The sequence below is a fragment of the Peromyscus leucopus genome, chromosome 9, assembly GCF_004664715.2.
Source record: "Peromyscus leucopus breed LL Stock chromosome 9, UCI_PerLeu_2.1, whole genome shotgun sequence".
In the NCBI taxonomy this organism is placed as follows: Eukaryota; Metazoa; Chordata; class Mammalia; order Rodentia; family Cricetidae; genus Peromyscus; species Peromyscus leucopus.
Window position 1 is genome coordinate 3,519,052 of NC_051070.1, and position 12,563 is coordinate 3,531,614.

Here is a 12,563-nt window from a genome sequence, read left to right on the forward strand (position 1 = left end):
TTATTGAATTTACTCTAAAAAGGAAAATATGGATATGATAAGATAAAAAGGAAGATTATTGAATCTACTTTTAAAAAGCAGCTACTAGTTTTAAATATTTTACATTGGATTGGATTTTTGTATATTGTATACAAATTTTGAATATTGATACAAATTTAAGATTAATTTTGTTGGAACATACTATACATACACTTCTAATAGTGTTTAAAGTTCTGTACCTATACAGTTTATTCAATAATGTAATTCAATTGCTAGTCCTTGAAAGTTATTATTACCAACTAATTAGGATATAAAGAAATGAAAGTTAGTAGTTACTACAATCGAACTTGTAGTCATATCAGGTATGTTTTCAAGATCAAACAGATATATTTTAGATAGGTCATCTTCAAACACTTCAGAGATCAACAGAATATGGCATTTAAGATATTTTAATAACATAGATTCTTTTTTTTTTTTTATGACAATGAGACATGTTTGCTCCTGGCAATACCAATCTACTTCAGAGAAGATGATGGGCATTGAAGAAACTACATATGGAGTTTACTTTCTTTGTGGCAAAAGTTAGCCACTGGGCAAGAAAATGCCCTTAGCTCAACTGGTGACAGTATGCTGTCCAAATGAACAAGCAGGACACAAAAGAAAGGACTGCCATCCCTTGCCAAGACAAGGTAGGAAGGCCCGTTAGAAAATCCTGCTTCACAGATGAATCTGTCAGATATGCTAGGCCTATAGGCTGAAGATGGATGCCCCAACGTTGCAGAGGAACCTTGGGTGACTGTCCAGGCAGCCAGCTGTTTCTGTCATTCCTCACATTTTTTTGCAATCACTTGTTTGCACTTCCTGCTTACTCAGTTAATATTATTTCCTTCTTGGGTGTCTGAGGGAGTTGAAGACTAGATAGTTATAGTTTTCCTTGTTAATAAATTCAGAAAAGAAACTCACTAAAGAGGTGTAAAGTATATTAAGTTTGAAAGACATAAAAAGATAGTTTTGGGTTGGTAATACAAGTTAGGATAGAAAGTAAATTAGGGACAACACTTTGGATTCACCAAAATAGGATAGATAATGGAGTATTTTCTCTCAATTTGTCAAATGTTTATAGACTGGACATTGTTAATGTAATTCTTGGCAGTATATATTATATATACTTATTGTATATAGTTTTTTATATTAGTTATAACCTTCTTTTATTATAGACAAAAAGGGGGAAATGTGGTGATATATTGTGTACCCTAATAAAATTTGCCTGAAGATCCGAGAACAGAATAAGCCATTAGATTAAACATAGATGCCAGGCAGTGGTGGCATACACCTTTAATCCTAGCATTCAGGATCCTAGCATTCAGGAGGCAGAGTTCCAGATGGATCTCTGAGTTCAAAGCTGCTGTGGGATGGTCTGTATGTCAAATTGCTCTGATTGGTCAATGAATAAAACACTGGTTGGCCAGTGGCCAGGCAGGAAGTAGGTGGGACAAGGAGAGAGGAGAATTCTGGGAAGTGGAAGGTTGACGCGGAGAGACACTGCAGCCGCTGCCATGACCAGCAGCATGTGAAGACGCCGGTAAGCCACCAGCCACGTGGCAAGGTATAGATTTATGGAAATGGATTAATTTAAGCTATAAGAACAGTTAGCAAGAAGCCTGCCACGGCCATACAGTTTGTAAACAATATAAGTCTCTGTGTTTACTTGGTTGGGTCTGAGCGGCTGTGGGACTGGTGGGTGATAAAGATTTGTCCTGACTGTGGGCAAGGCCGGAAAACTCTAGCTACACAAAGCTACCTTGGACTATATGAGATTGACTCAGTCTAGGAGAGAAACAGAGCCAGGCAGTGGGGGCACACACCTTTAATCCCAATACTTGAGAGTCATAGGCCTTTAATCCTAGCACTTGAGATCTCATGCCTTTGTTTGGAAAGCACACACGCCTTTAATTTCAGCTCTAAGAAGGAAGTGATGGTGGGCAGAGAAAGGTATATAAGGCCTGAAGAGACAGGAACTAAAGTCTTTCAGCTAGAGGCGTTTTCAGGCTAAGGAGTCCTAAAGGTAAGACAGGGCTGTGGCTTGTTCCTTGGTCTCTGATCTTTCAGCATTTACCCCAATATCTGGCTCTTGTTTTTTATTAAAAGACTATTTCGATTTCGTGTTACCTTTCTTTATCTGTGCCTGGAGCACCTTAAGAGCATTTGTCTATGGGGCTCTGGGACAGAAAGGAACCGCCCACCCTTCATGGCCCTCACTTAGGCTTTTCTCTGGAATGTTAAGTGCACTAAACACCTTTGACCTCATACCCCAGGAGTTAGCACTGCGTTCCAACCTCAAAAATGTCTCAACCCAAGAGAAATATATATATATAATATACATTATGCTACAAGAACTTTGTTTTATTCACTGTGGCAAATAAAAACACCTCCTGTAAAGTGCCTCAATCTTTAAAATAGTATCCCTTGCACTGCTTGCAACTTGTGAAGAGCCCTGGAATCTAAACTGTTGGGATTGCCAGGTTACTCATGGACACACCATAAGACTTTCATTAATCAACCACAGCATGGGAAAACTATGGCTGAAGTTCGAGACATCATGGCTTCTGACATGCAGGGACTAACTGGCAGGAAAAGCAGTCAGACGTAAGGGAATAGCTGTACATGACAACAGTGGTGTCCCTGAACCCTGAGCTCTGCACAGGGTTCTCCAGATGAGCTGCATCCCTAGCCCGAATGTCTGTACTCTTGAACAGTGTCCTCCCAAGGTGTGCCAAAGGAAGATACAGACATCGCCTCGGCCAGGACTTTGATGGATGGCCAAGGCTTGGGTGTGCCAAACTGAGTATCTCTCTTGTCAACCAACTAGAATTATCACACAAGGGCCCTACTCACTGCAGATGGATGAGGGCTGAGAGAACTAACAACTTCAGTCACTGGTGCTGTGACAAATGGGGACAGCAGGGCACTCTGCACAGCCCCCTCCCAGGACTCCCTAGGGCTGCAGGCAGCTACACTGACCACACTCCACCTTCCAGCTGCGCAGGGATGCTCTGCAGTGACTGAGCAGGCGCTAGCTCTTCCCTTGTCCTCGACAGGTGTGTTTGAACATGAGTAGGAAGAACATGGCTATGAGGACCCGGTGTTACAAATGACGAATGACCTACCCCACGCCTCACACGGGATGCCAGGTCAGGGGTGCAGCACTTGTGTGGTGGCCCCAACCTGTGATCCCAGCACTTGGCGGGCAGAGACAGGGGCTCAGGATTTGATAGGCCAGCCTCAGCTACACAGCAAGTTCAAAGCCACAACGACCTGTAACTCCAGCTTCAGGGAGATGCCATGCTTTGTCATCTCAGGCAACTGCATGCTTAGACACATAGAAATAAAAATGAACCTTAAGCAAAAGACGCTGATGTCCAGGAAAAAGCAGAGACCAGACACAAGGCCCCATGCCACAGGGCTGAAAGCTGACCACAGCTCTCAGGTCCCAGGATGCCTCCGCTCTTCCTTGGTCTGCTGCTGCAAGCTAAGGCAGAACTAAACACTCTCCCACCCCGCTGCACAGGGCTCAGGCGAGGCTCTTCTCTTTTGGGGTGAAAATAAAAGACAGAGGGAGATGTTCATTCCATGGTTATGTACAACATTGCAACAAGAACATCGCAAGTTAAAAAATGGGGCCGAACAGACTACGCCGGCTGGTCATGGAGCCACAGGGACCTGCCTGCCTCTACCTCCCCAATGCTAGGGTTGTAAGCACGTCACCATGCCTATCTTTACATCTGTTCTACAGATCAAACCCGTACATTTATGCTTACATGGCAAGCTCTGTACCAAATGAGCGATCCCCCCAGATCCTTAGGAGGCTTTTTTTGGGGGGGAGGCTGGGGGGGATTTTTTGGTGACGCTTGGGCTCTTATATAGGGCTTCACACATGCTAGAGAAGTGCTCTACCACTGAGCTATGTCTCCAGCCTCCTCAATTGCTTTTGAAAGATTATATCTATTAAATGAAAAGATAAGAATATTGTTGATCTATCTACATTCCACAACTGTCTGCACACATGGTTTTTATCTGCAGCTGCTGCTAAAATTCCTTCTCAGGAGAAGACACAAACAACGTCTACCCCGCCTCCTGAGGTCACAATGCCAAACCAAGACACAATTCCACCAAAGTTCACTCTGGGGAACCAATGAGTCTGTTGGGCTTACCTACAGAGTGTAAGTGAGGGGTTACCTGCAGGAGTGTGGGTACTCCTTCCCTAAAAGGTCACACCAGAGTTTTTATCCAGCGGGGGAAGGGATTCCCCACAGCTCTACGGATGGACCCCTTCTCTCCTGCTCGTTCTCGGCCTGTATACCCAGCCCCTCCCCCAGGACCCATGCAATCAGGGCAGCACTGCACACTGGGTGTTTCGAGCACGGGCCGCACACTCAAGTGAGGCCCCCAGCCCTCCGCACTTTCTATGAGTGGGCACCAACAGTCAACAAGCCCAACTGGGATGAGGTTTTGCAAGTGAGCCTCGCTGAACACTCCAAGATAGAGGGTGCTTGGCTCAGGGCCGCAGTTCTCAACCTGTGGGTCTTACGTGACCCCTGTGAAGGGGTCGCCTAAGACTATTGGAAAACACAGACATTTACATCACGATTCATAAATGTAGCAAAATTACAGTTAGGAAGTAGCAACGAAACAATTTTACGGTTGAGGGTCACTACAACATGAGGAACTGTAAAAGGGTCACAGCGTTAGGAAGGCTGAGAACCGCTGGTCCACTATCCTCCTGCCTTAGAGGGAAGTCTTTACACAGTAATTCACTGGATAAACATTAGGGTTCTTACTAAGTCACTTTTTTTTTTCCACAAATGCAGTTAAGATCACTGTCTCATTTCATAACCTCTTCTGTGAGATTCTTTCCTTGTTATGGGATCAAATGCCTAACAGGAAGCAACTTGAAGGAGGAGGGAGGGACTTACTCTAGCTCAGTTTGAGGGGACACAGTCCATCTGGCAACAGGTGGCTCCATGGTGACAGAAGTATATAGCTGGGACTCTTCCCCTCCTTACATCTTGGCAGAAACAAAACTCAGGCAGCAGGCAGAAAATACGCCCATTAAAAACCTCATGGACCAATCACAGGAGCCTAATTCCTCCAGGAAGGCTCCGCCTCCTAAAGACTCCACCTTCCGAACAGCGCCACCAGCTGCAGACCACATGTTTTGACACAAGAGCCAATGGGGACGCTCTGCACTCAAACCACACCACCTCTGGTTTCCCGAGTCACCTTTCTTCTTCCCAGAGTCCTCTCTGTCCCCAGAAGTCTCACCTAACCTCTTCCTGCCTAGCTATTGGTCATTCAGCTCTTTATTAAACCAACCAGAAGGCGCCTTGGCAAAGACACATCCTCACACTGTAAACAAATATTCTGCAACACCTGACTCCTCTTCTAGTCAAGAGTGCCTTCTAACTGGCCTTCTCTAGAATCTGATACTAGAAAACTGAGGCCCTGAATATAAAAGAAAATATACTAACCCCCAGATGAAAGTCCTCGCCAACTCTTCAGCAATATCAACGCTCATGTGAACGCCATCCCAGGTGACAGAAACGCAGGCACCACCTCTTTCCCAGTGTGGTCTGAACTGCCGAAGGTCACTTCCGAGATGAGCCGCAGCAATGCACCACCAGAGATCAAATTCAAGGGCATTTTGGTTTGCAAAGTTCGTCAAACAGTCCTTAAAAACAGTTCGCTTCTCAGAGCAACTTGACACGCCCGTTGTCTTAAGTTTCTGTTCCTGCTGCTACGATAAAATACCCCAACCAAAACTTAAGGGAGAGGGGGCTTATTTCAGCTCATGGTTCATCTTAGCACCCACAACAGGGGACGCCAAAGCAGTGGCTTAGAACATTTGGTTGCGTCACACCCACGGTGAGGAAGCAGAGAGACAGGAAGGCCAGCTGCTGCTGGACTCCCTCTCTCCATTCAGCCCAAGAGCTGCAGCCCAGGGGATGGCACCACCCACAGTGGGCAGGTCTCCCCACCTCAATTAACATAATAAATATAATCCCCCAGAGGCCATCTCCCACCCAGGTGGTTGGAGAGCTCACCAGACAGACAACTGAGATTAATCATCACTTTCCACAGGAAAATGATTAGAAAACAGTTTTCTCAAAGACAGTGTTAAGCGGCAGGTGAAAGACAAACTCTTCCAGTGATGTTTTGAATGAGAATCCTCCTGATATGGCCCAACTCAAGGAGGAACAGAAAATAAATAAATGCATTTTTTAGTGCAGATTAATGCTACTTAATAAACCAGGCATGGGTGCGTGGAGCCTCTAGGCCTCTACCATGCACTGACAGGCTCTGGCTCCATCTTCTAGCTCTGGTCTCCTTTGGCCCAAACCACAGCATAGCTGCTGAGGCTGCAGGCATCCACCCTAGTCTGTGAGGCTCTTTTTGAACATTCCCTAGGACCCCCATCAGCAAACTTCCCAGATGCTGGGGGCTTCTGGGAAGAGATTTTCTCAGCAACCAAGGAGCTTCAAGGAGCATGAAGCACTGTCGCTCTAACAACACCAAGGACAGAGTCAAGGAGGTGCGGGAGCCATCAGCTACAACAGCTAATTAGGCTGCGGCATCTAATTAACCGGAGGTAACAAGCCCAAGGGCAGAAAGCAACGAGCTAGGAATGCCGGGTAGGACCCTGGACCCTGAGGAAGTGGGAGCCCTCCTACCATTACTGGAGGCCTCCATTTGGTAGGTTAAAGATCTCATCAGTGAGACGTTCCGCCCCTGGCATACAGGGGTTCTCATGTTCCCATGAAGTTTGAGGAAATAGGGCCTGCCCAACAAGGAAGCCAGTTACGGGTGGGTCCTGCTAAGGGCACGTCCCGCCACCTTGGCACCTCTACAGGAGCCTCGATACCTTTGATGGCACCTGCTTGTTTTACAAATTCTCAGTCCAGTTAATCGATGTCTGTCATTTATATAAATGGACAGGGCAAACAAAAATTAGGAAACGCTCTTCCCGGCCTCATATTACTAACCTGATCTAGAGACTACATGCTCCAAAGCTAAGACTGCTGGGAAAACAGAAACCAGCGATCACCTGCAGGCGCCCAAACGTACCTCACTGCTGTAATTCTGGAATTCTAAGGAGCTGAAGATGATCAGTGGTTAAGGACATGCTTTGCTCTCGTAGAGAACCCCTGTTCTGTTATCAGCACCCAAACTGGGATGTTCACAACTGCCTATAACTCCAGTTCTGGAAATACCTAATGCCTCTGGCCTCTGTGGGCACCTGCGTTTGCGCGCGCACACACACACACACACACACACAAATAGTTTTTTCTTGTTATTGTTGTTTTGTGTTGTTGTTGTTTTGAAACAGGATTTCTCTATTATAGCCCTGGCTGTCCTGAACTCACCAATATGTAGACCAGGCTAGCCTTGAACTCACAGAGATCCACCTGCCTCTGCCTCCAGAGTGTTGGGAATAAAGTCGTGCGCCATCATGCCCTGCTACAAATGAGTTTTAATAACAGAATGTTGAAACTTGCTTCTGCCCAGGGTCCCAGTTTGTTGTTGTTCTTCACTGATTTCAAAACCACTTCCTTCTTATAATCCTTCCATCCGTGAAACAACACAACCTAATTTGAATTTTATTTTAAAAATCTATTTACTTGTTTTCAATATTAACCAACCACCCACTTATCTCTATTTTCAAAATAATCAGGATTTTTTTCCATCTTTCCAAGTGAGTTTATTTGGTGAAGAACAAAACTGTCCAAAGAAATATGATAGCCAGAGTAGTTTATCCCTTCTATGCAGACAAGAAGTATTTTTTTCCCCAAAGCTGAACACATTTCCTGACCCATTAGTACATTCACTAATCAGGTTGTGTAAAATTTTTTGCTAAAAATGTCTGCTCTTCAAAAGATACCAACAAAAAATGAAGAGGGGTTGGTGAGCTGGTCCAGCAGGTAAAGGCTCTTGTTGCCAAGCTTGCCAGCTCACACGGTAGACGGGGAGAATCAACTCCAACAAGTTGTCCTCAGGTTGCCATATCACACTAAGTACACACACACACACACACACACACACACACACACACACACACACACAAAGATACAATAAGGAATTAAAAAGTGATGAGGATAAAATACATGAACAGATGAAAATATTCACAGGACACAGATGTAACAAAGGATGTGTATCTAGAGATGTAGAGAGTCACAGCCATAAGCAAGGTGGTATCGGGTGTATGCAGTTTACTCATGACAAGTGTACTTAATACAACTATAGAACACACACACAGTAGTAGGCATTTATAAAAAGCAGACATACAATTGACTGGGGGGCACACAGGACAATTTCAAGAGTCAACAGGAAACCATAAACTAGAACTACCTCACACCATTACTGCATATCCCCCTAAGGGGCTAAAACGAAAAAGACTGACAATTTCAAGTACAGGCAAAGAGCAGTCACAGAAGGTTCTGGAACCTGGGAGGTGGGAACACAAAACAGGCAAACCCCTTAGAAAACACACGGCGGTTATGAGGCCCAGCACAAATGATGAAAACTTTCTTCCACACAAAGACCTCTCTACAGATGTTCTTAAGAACTTTGTTCATGAGCACCAAACTCAAAAAGAACCTGGTGGCCACATCTTGGTATCAAAACCCAGGTACTGTAAGCATCACTGAGGAGCAGAAAGGAACCCCCTGGAAAGAAGATAACTAAGACAGCAGAGGGGAGAAAAAGACAGGAATAAATATAAATGACACTGCGCCCATTACAGAGAAACTGCAGAGTGCCAGAAGAAAAGCTGGGCCGTTCACAAGGGGCAGTCAGCCGCTTGAGTAACAGAGAAGTACCCAGAGTTCCAAATCCTGACAATCCATCCTTCTGGAACAAAGAGGACTAAAGAGCTCAAAAGGAAGGTTACCATGGACAGATGCGCTAAGGGAACTCTAAGAGACAGCGCTCCCAGGAAGGCAGACATCCAGAAACTTCTGTGCACAAGGAACACAGAGCACAGCAGCCCTATCCAGCAAGAACAGGAGGACGCGGCAGAAATCCATTCCGGTTGGGGTTAAGCGACCAAATGAAAGGGTGGATCAAAGGACACCGAAATATTAACAGAAGTGTTTGGGAGGAGGCGGTAGGTTACAGGTAAGTTTTATTTTCTCCACGTTTTCACTGCATAATTTTTATGTACATATAAGAAAGGAATGTGTCTTTTTCATGACAGCCAGCGCAAAGGACCAAATTGCTCAATTACAAAGAAATGAATATAAAATCAAATGTCAAATTCTTATATCCCCAGAACTGCAATCTATTGCTTCTAAGGTCAAGTTTCCCATTTAAAAAAAAAAAAATCCTCCCAGGAACTAATTTAAAAGAAAAAGCTAGGCATGTTTATTCACTCAACTAATGTTTATCAAGGGTTTGCTGTGTTCCAGGCACTATCCTAGATCCGGAAATAACAGGATGAGAAGGAAAAACTGAAAGTATCCTACTACTGACTTCTAAGTCTTCCTTTGAAGTTGGTAATAAATCACCTTTATGAAAAGCATTTCTCCAAAAGTCTTCAGGCAAAACAAAGTGACTATTGCCACACTGAGTTTATTAACACATGACAGGGTTCATTACAGGCAACCTAGCTGGGCCTGTGGCACATTTGTTTTAATGTATGCACAAGTGACAGTTTAACACATGAAATTAATTCTGTGTAAGTGATGAGTTCCACACCAATTCCAAATATTTCAGTCTAAATTTCCACACCACAGTGGAACACCACTGAAAGTTCACGAGCAATGCATCCAATGTTAGCCAAGTACATGGCTGGTCCTTTTTATTTCACCAGTGGCAGGCTCAGAGCACCATGCTTAAACAATGTGTCAATCACCCACTCTGTTCAAAGCATCCTTTCCAAACATTTTTTATTAACTCAAACAGGGAAAGGATATCCCCTACTAAAAGTTAACTTCTCTTCGTTGAAATGAGCACTTTGCTGGGAGCTTTTTGATTTAAAAACAAAGGCAACAATCAGCATTAAGTGGATGGAGAAGTTGGCATTTCCAGCAATCTTAATGGAAACCATTCGCCTTACTTTGGCCACATGGAAGTGGTTACCGAGGGTTACCAGCAAACCTGTGTCAGTGAGGGCCGAAGACTGTGAAGAGTAACGCCTCAGCGAAATGCCAGCCACTGGGAAGCTCTCCTCCAGTGTGTGTGTCTAATCCAGGCTGGCCTCAAACTCATTATGCAACTATAACCAAGGATGACCTTGAACACCTTCACCTCCATGTGCCAGCACACCTGGTTTATTGGCACTAGGGACCGAACCCAAGACCAACACTCACCCAGCAAACTTATGTCTCTTGGCCATCAAAAGCGCCAAAGCACAGGAAAAAAACAGCCGGGAAGACTTAGAACCTCCCGAGGCCCTCCTCCTCGCCCAGGCAAGATGCCACCAATACTGGGAAAAACTGCCAGCCCTTGAAAGAAAGGCTCCAAGGACAATGTCACAGGGCTGTGGGGTCCTCTTTTTTATTGTTAGCATTGTCTTTTAGAAAAGAAAATGCAGTTCTCAAAAATACTAGTTCATTCTTTGTAGCAAGCAAAGCCAGCCACAAAAGACTGGTGTAAGATGCCCAGTGCATCAAGCCAGCAAAGCATGAAGTCCCTACGAAGTCAGTCTCCTTAGTCCTGAGATATCCCCAGGCTGGTTTTTCCAAAGTAAAACCAGCATGCAAAAATTAGATTTTGTCTTTCCTATCTAGAGTTCATCTACTCATTTTCCCAAGTGAAATAAACTATTAAGCATTCATTTTCCTTTTCTTTTTCTTTCTTTTTTTTTTTTCTTCTCCTTTCTGTTACTGAGATTAGAGTTAAGGCTGGACTTGAATTTACTATTTAGCCAAGGCTAGCCTGGAATTTATAAGCCTCCTGCTTCTGCCTCCAGAATGCCAGGATTACCTATGTGGCCTCCACACCTCAACCTTTTCAATACTACTTTAAATATTTTTCCCTTGGATAATTCCTTTAATGAAAAACAAGATTAAAACATTGTCCAAAACAATGAGCCCAATACCAATGCCCAAAAAGAGAATATCAATGTGAAAAAGTTCATTATTAACAGGTGTCATCTATGCACACCTGTTTATAACCCTGGCACTTGGGGTGGCTGAGGCAGGAGGATCTCCTGTTAGGCCGCCTGCCAGGGATACACTGCAAGATCAGATCTCAAAAGGAAGTGGGGGTGGGGATGGTGATGTTTGCACTGTATACCTAATTTCAGGAGGATTCCCCCCAACACACAGAACTCCCACATCTAACAGCACACCCCGAATCAGAGAAGCACACCACAGTTCTGCGTTCACCCCAGGAGGTAGTTACCTCATCGATGATCAAGTATTTCTAGCTTCCTGTGGGCTTGGCAGACATCTGCTCGCTATCTACACCACCGACTCCCCCGGCAGACCAGTCACTGCCCAATAATGCTTCTATTTATTTTACCCAGAAGCAGAGCTATTAGCCAGACATACTAAAAACACAAACGTTTCGTTGTGCTTGGAGTAGGTCCAATATTAGTGTCTTGCTGCAGACCGATGCTGCAGGAATATAAAGTGAGCTGTGTGGATGCCATACCCAAGGAAGACATGCATTGTCAGGGACCCACCCACCTGAAAAGCCGAGGAGAAGGCCCCAGCAATAACAGTGGGGCTGAGGGAGGACGTCAGGGATTCGAGAAAAACCCCACCTTATCCTTAAAAAAACCAAACCAATTTTTAAGGCAACTCCCCATTAAAGCTTCCAGAACCCAAAAGGCTTTCCCCCCCCTTCTTTCTTTCTCCATTCCTTGTTCACATAGAAAAAGAAAAGCAGGACAACGCGGGGGAAATGTTCTGAAGTGGGCTTGGCAAGTCCACGTGCAAAGCACATTAAACCTGGCCCACCGCGGGGTCGAGGTTAGGCTCAGAAAACGTTGGCTGCTGGAAGGAGGGGATGCAAGTCTCGGGGGTACCCAAGGCCAGGGGCCAGGGCTGAGGGAGTCAAACGCGGGAAACTAGCAAGGAGAAAGGCTGTAACAAAAATAAATGAAACAGCCCTAGGCCACCGAACTCCGGAGAGGGGGAGGGGTGCGAGAGGCTGAGCACCGTAAACTGTTCCAGATGAGAGGCAGTCACTCGCTCCCACATCTCCACCAGCTCGTCTCAAACCTCGTTTCTTTGTGAACCGTACTTCCCCCTTTTTTTAGGAGATTCTACAAAAACCTCCATCAACAGCTGGTCTCCAGGTCCCCTCAATGAAGCTCGTACCCCCTCCAGGACTCAGAAGTATAAAACACTCACTCAGAGGGGTCCGGATGGCTCACACGGCTAAAGTTTCCCGAACTTAAATCGTAAAAAATCACAATCAGAAGTTCTGAAATGCCCCACGCACAAAAATAAGGGGAAAAAAATACCTATCCTGTGCTTTCAAAAAAGAAAAAAAAAAAACTTTCCCCTCTATAAGGCACGCAGCAAAGATAAATAAGATCTAACTTAAGAGGGTGTGTTCCTCTTTGTCACCCACCGGGA

The 12,563-nt window shown here is 45.0% G+C and overlaps 1 protein-coding gene across 3 annotated transcripts in view; it reads right to left on the reverse strand.

Annotated features, from left to right (window-relative positions):
• The window catches only part of Farp1 (FERM, ARH/RhoGEF and pleckstrin domain protein 1), a 276,756-nt gene that overhangs the window by 262,928 nt on the left and 1,265 nt on the right, over positions 1–12,563 (reverse strand). The window lies entirely within an intron of this gene.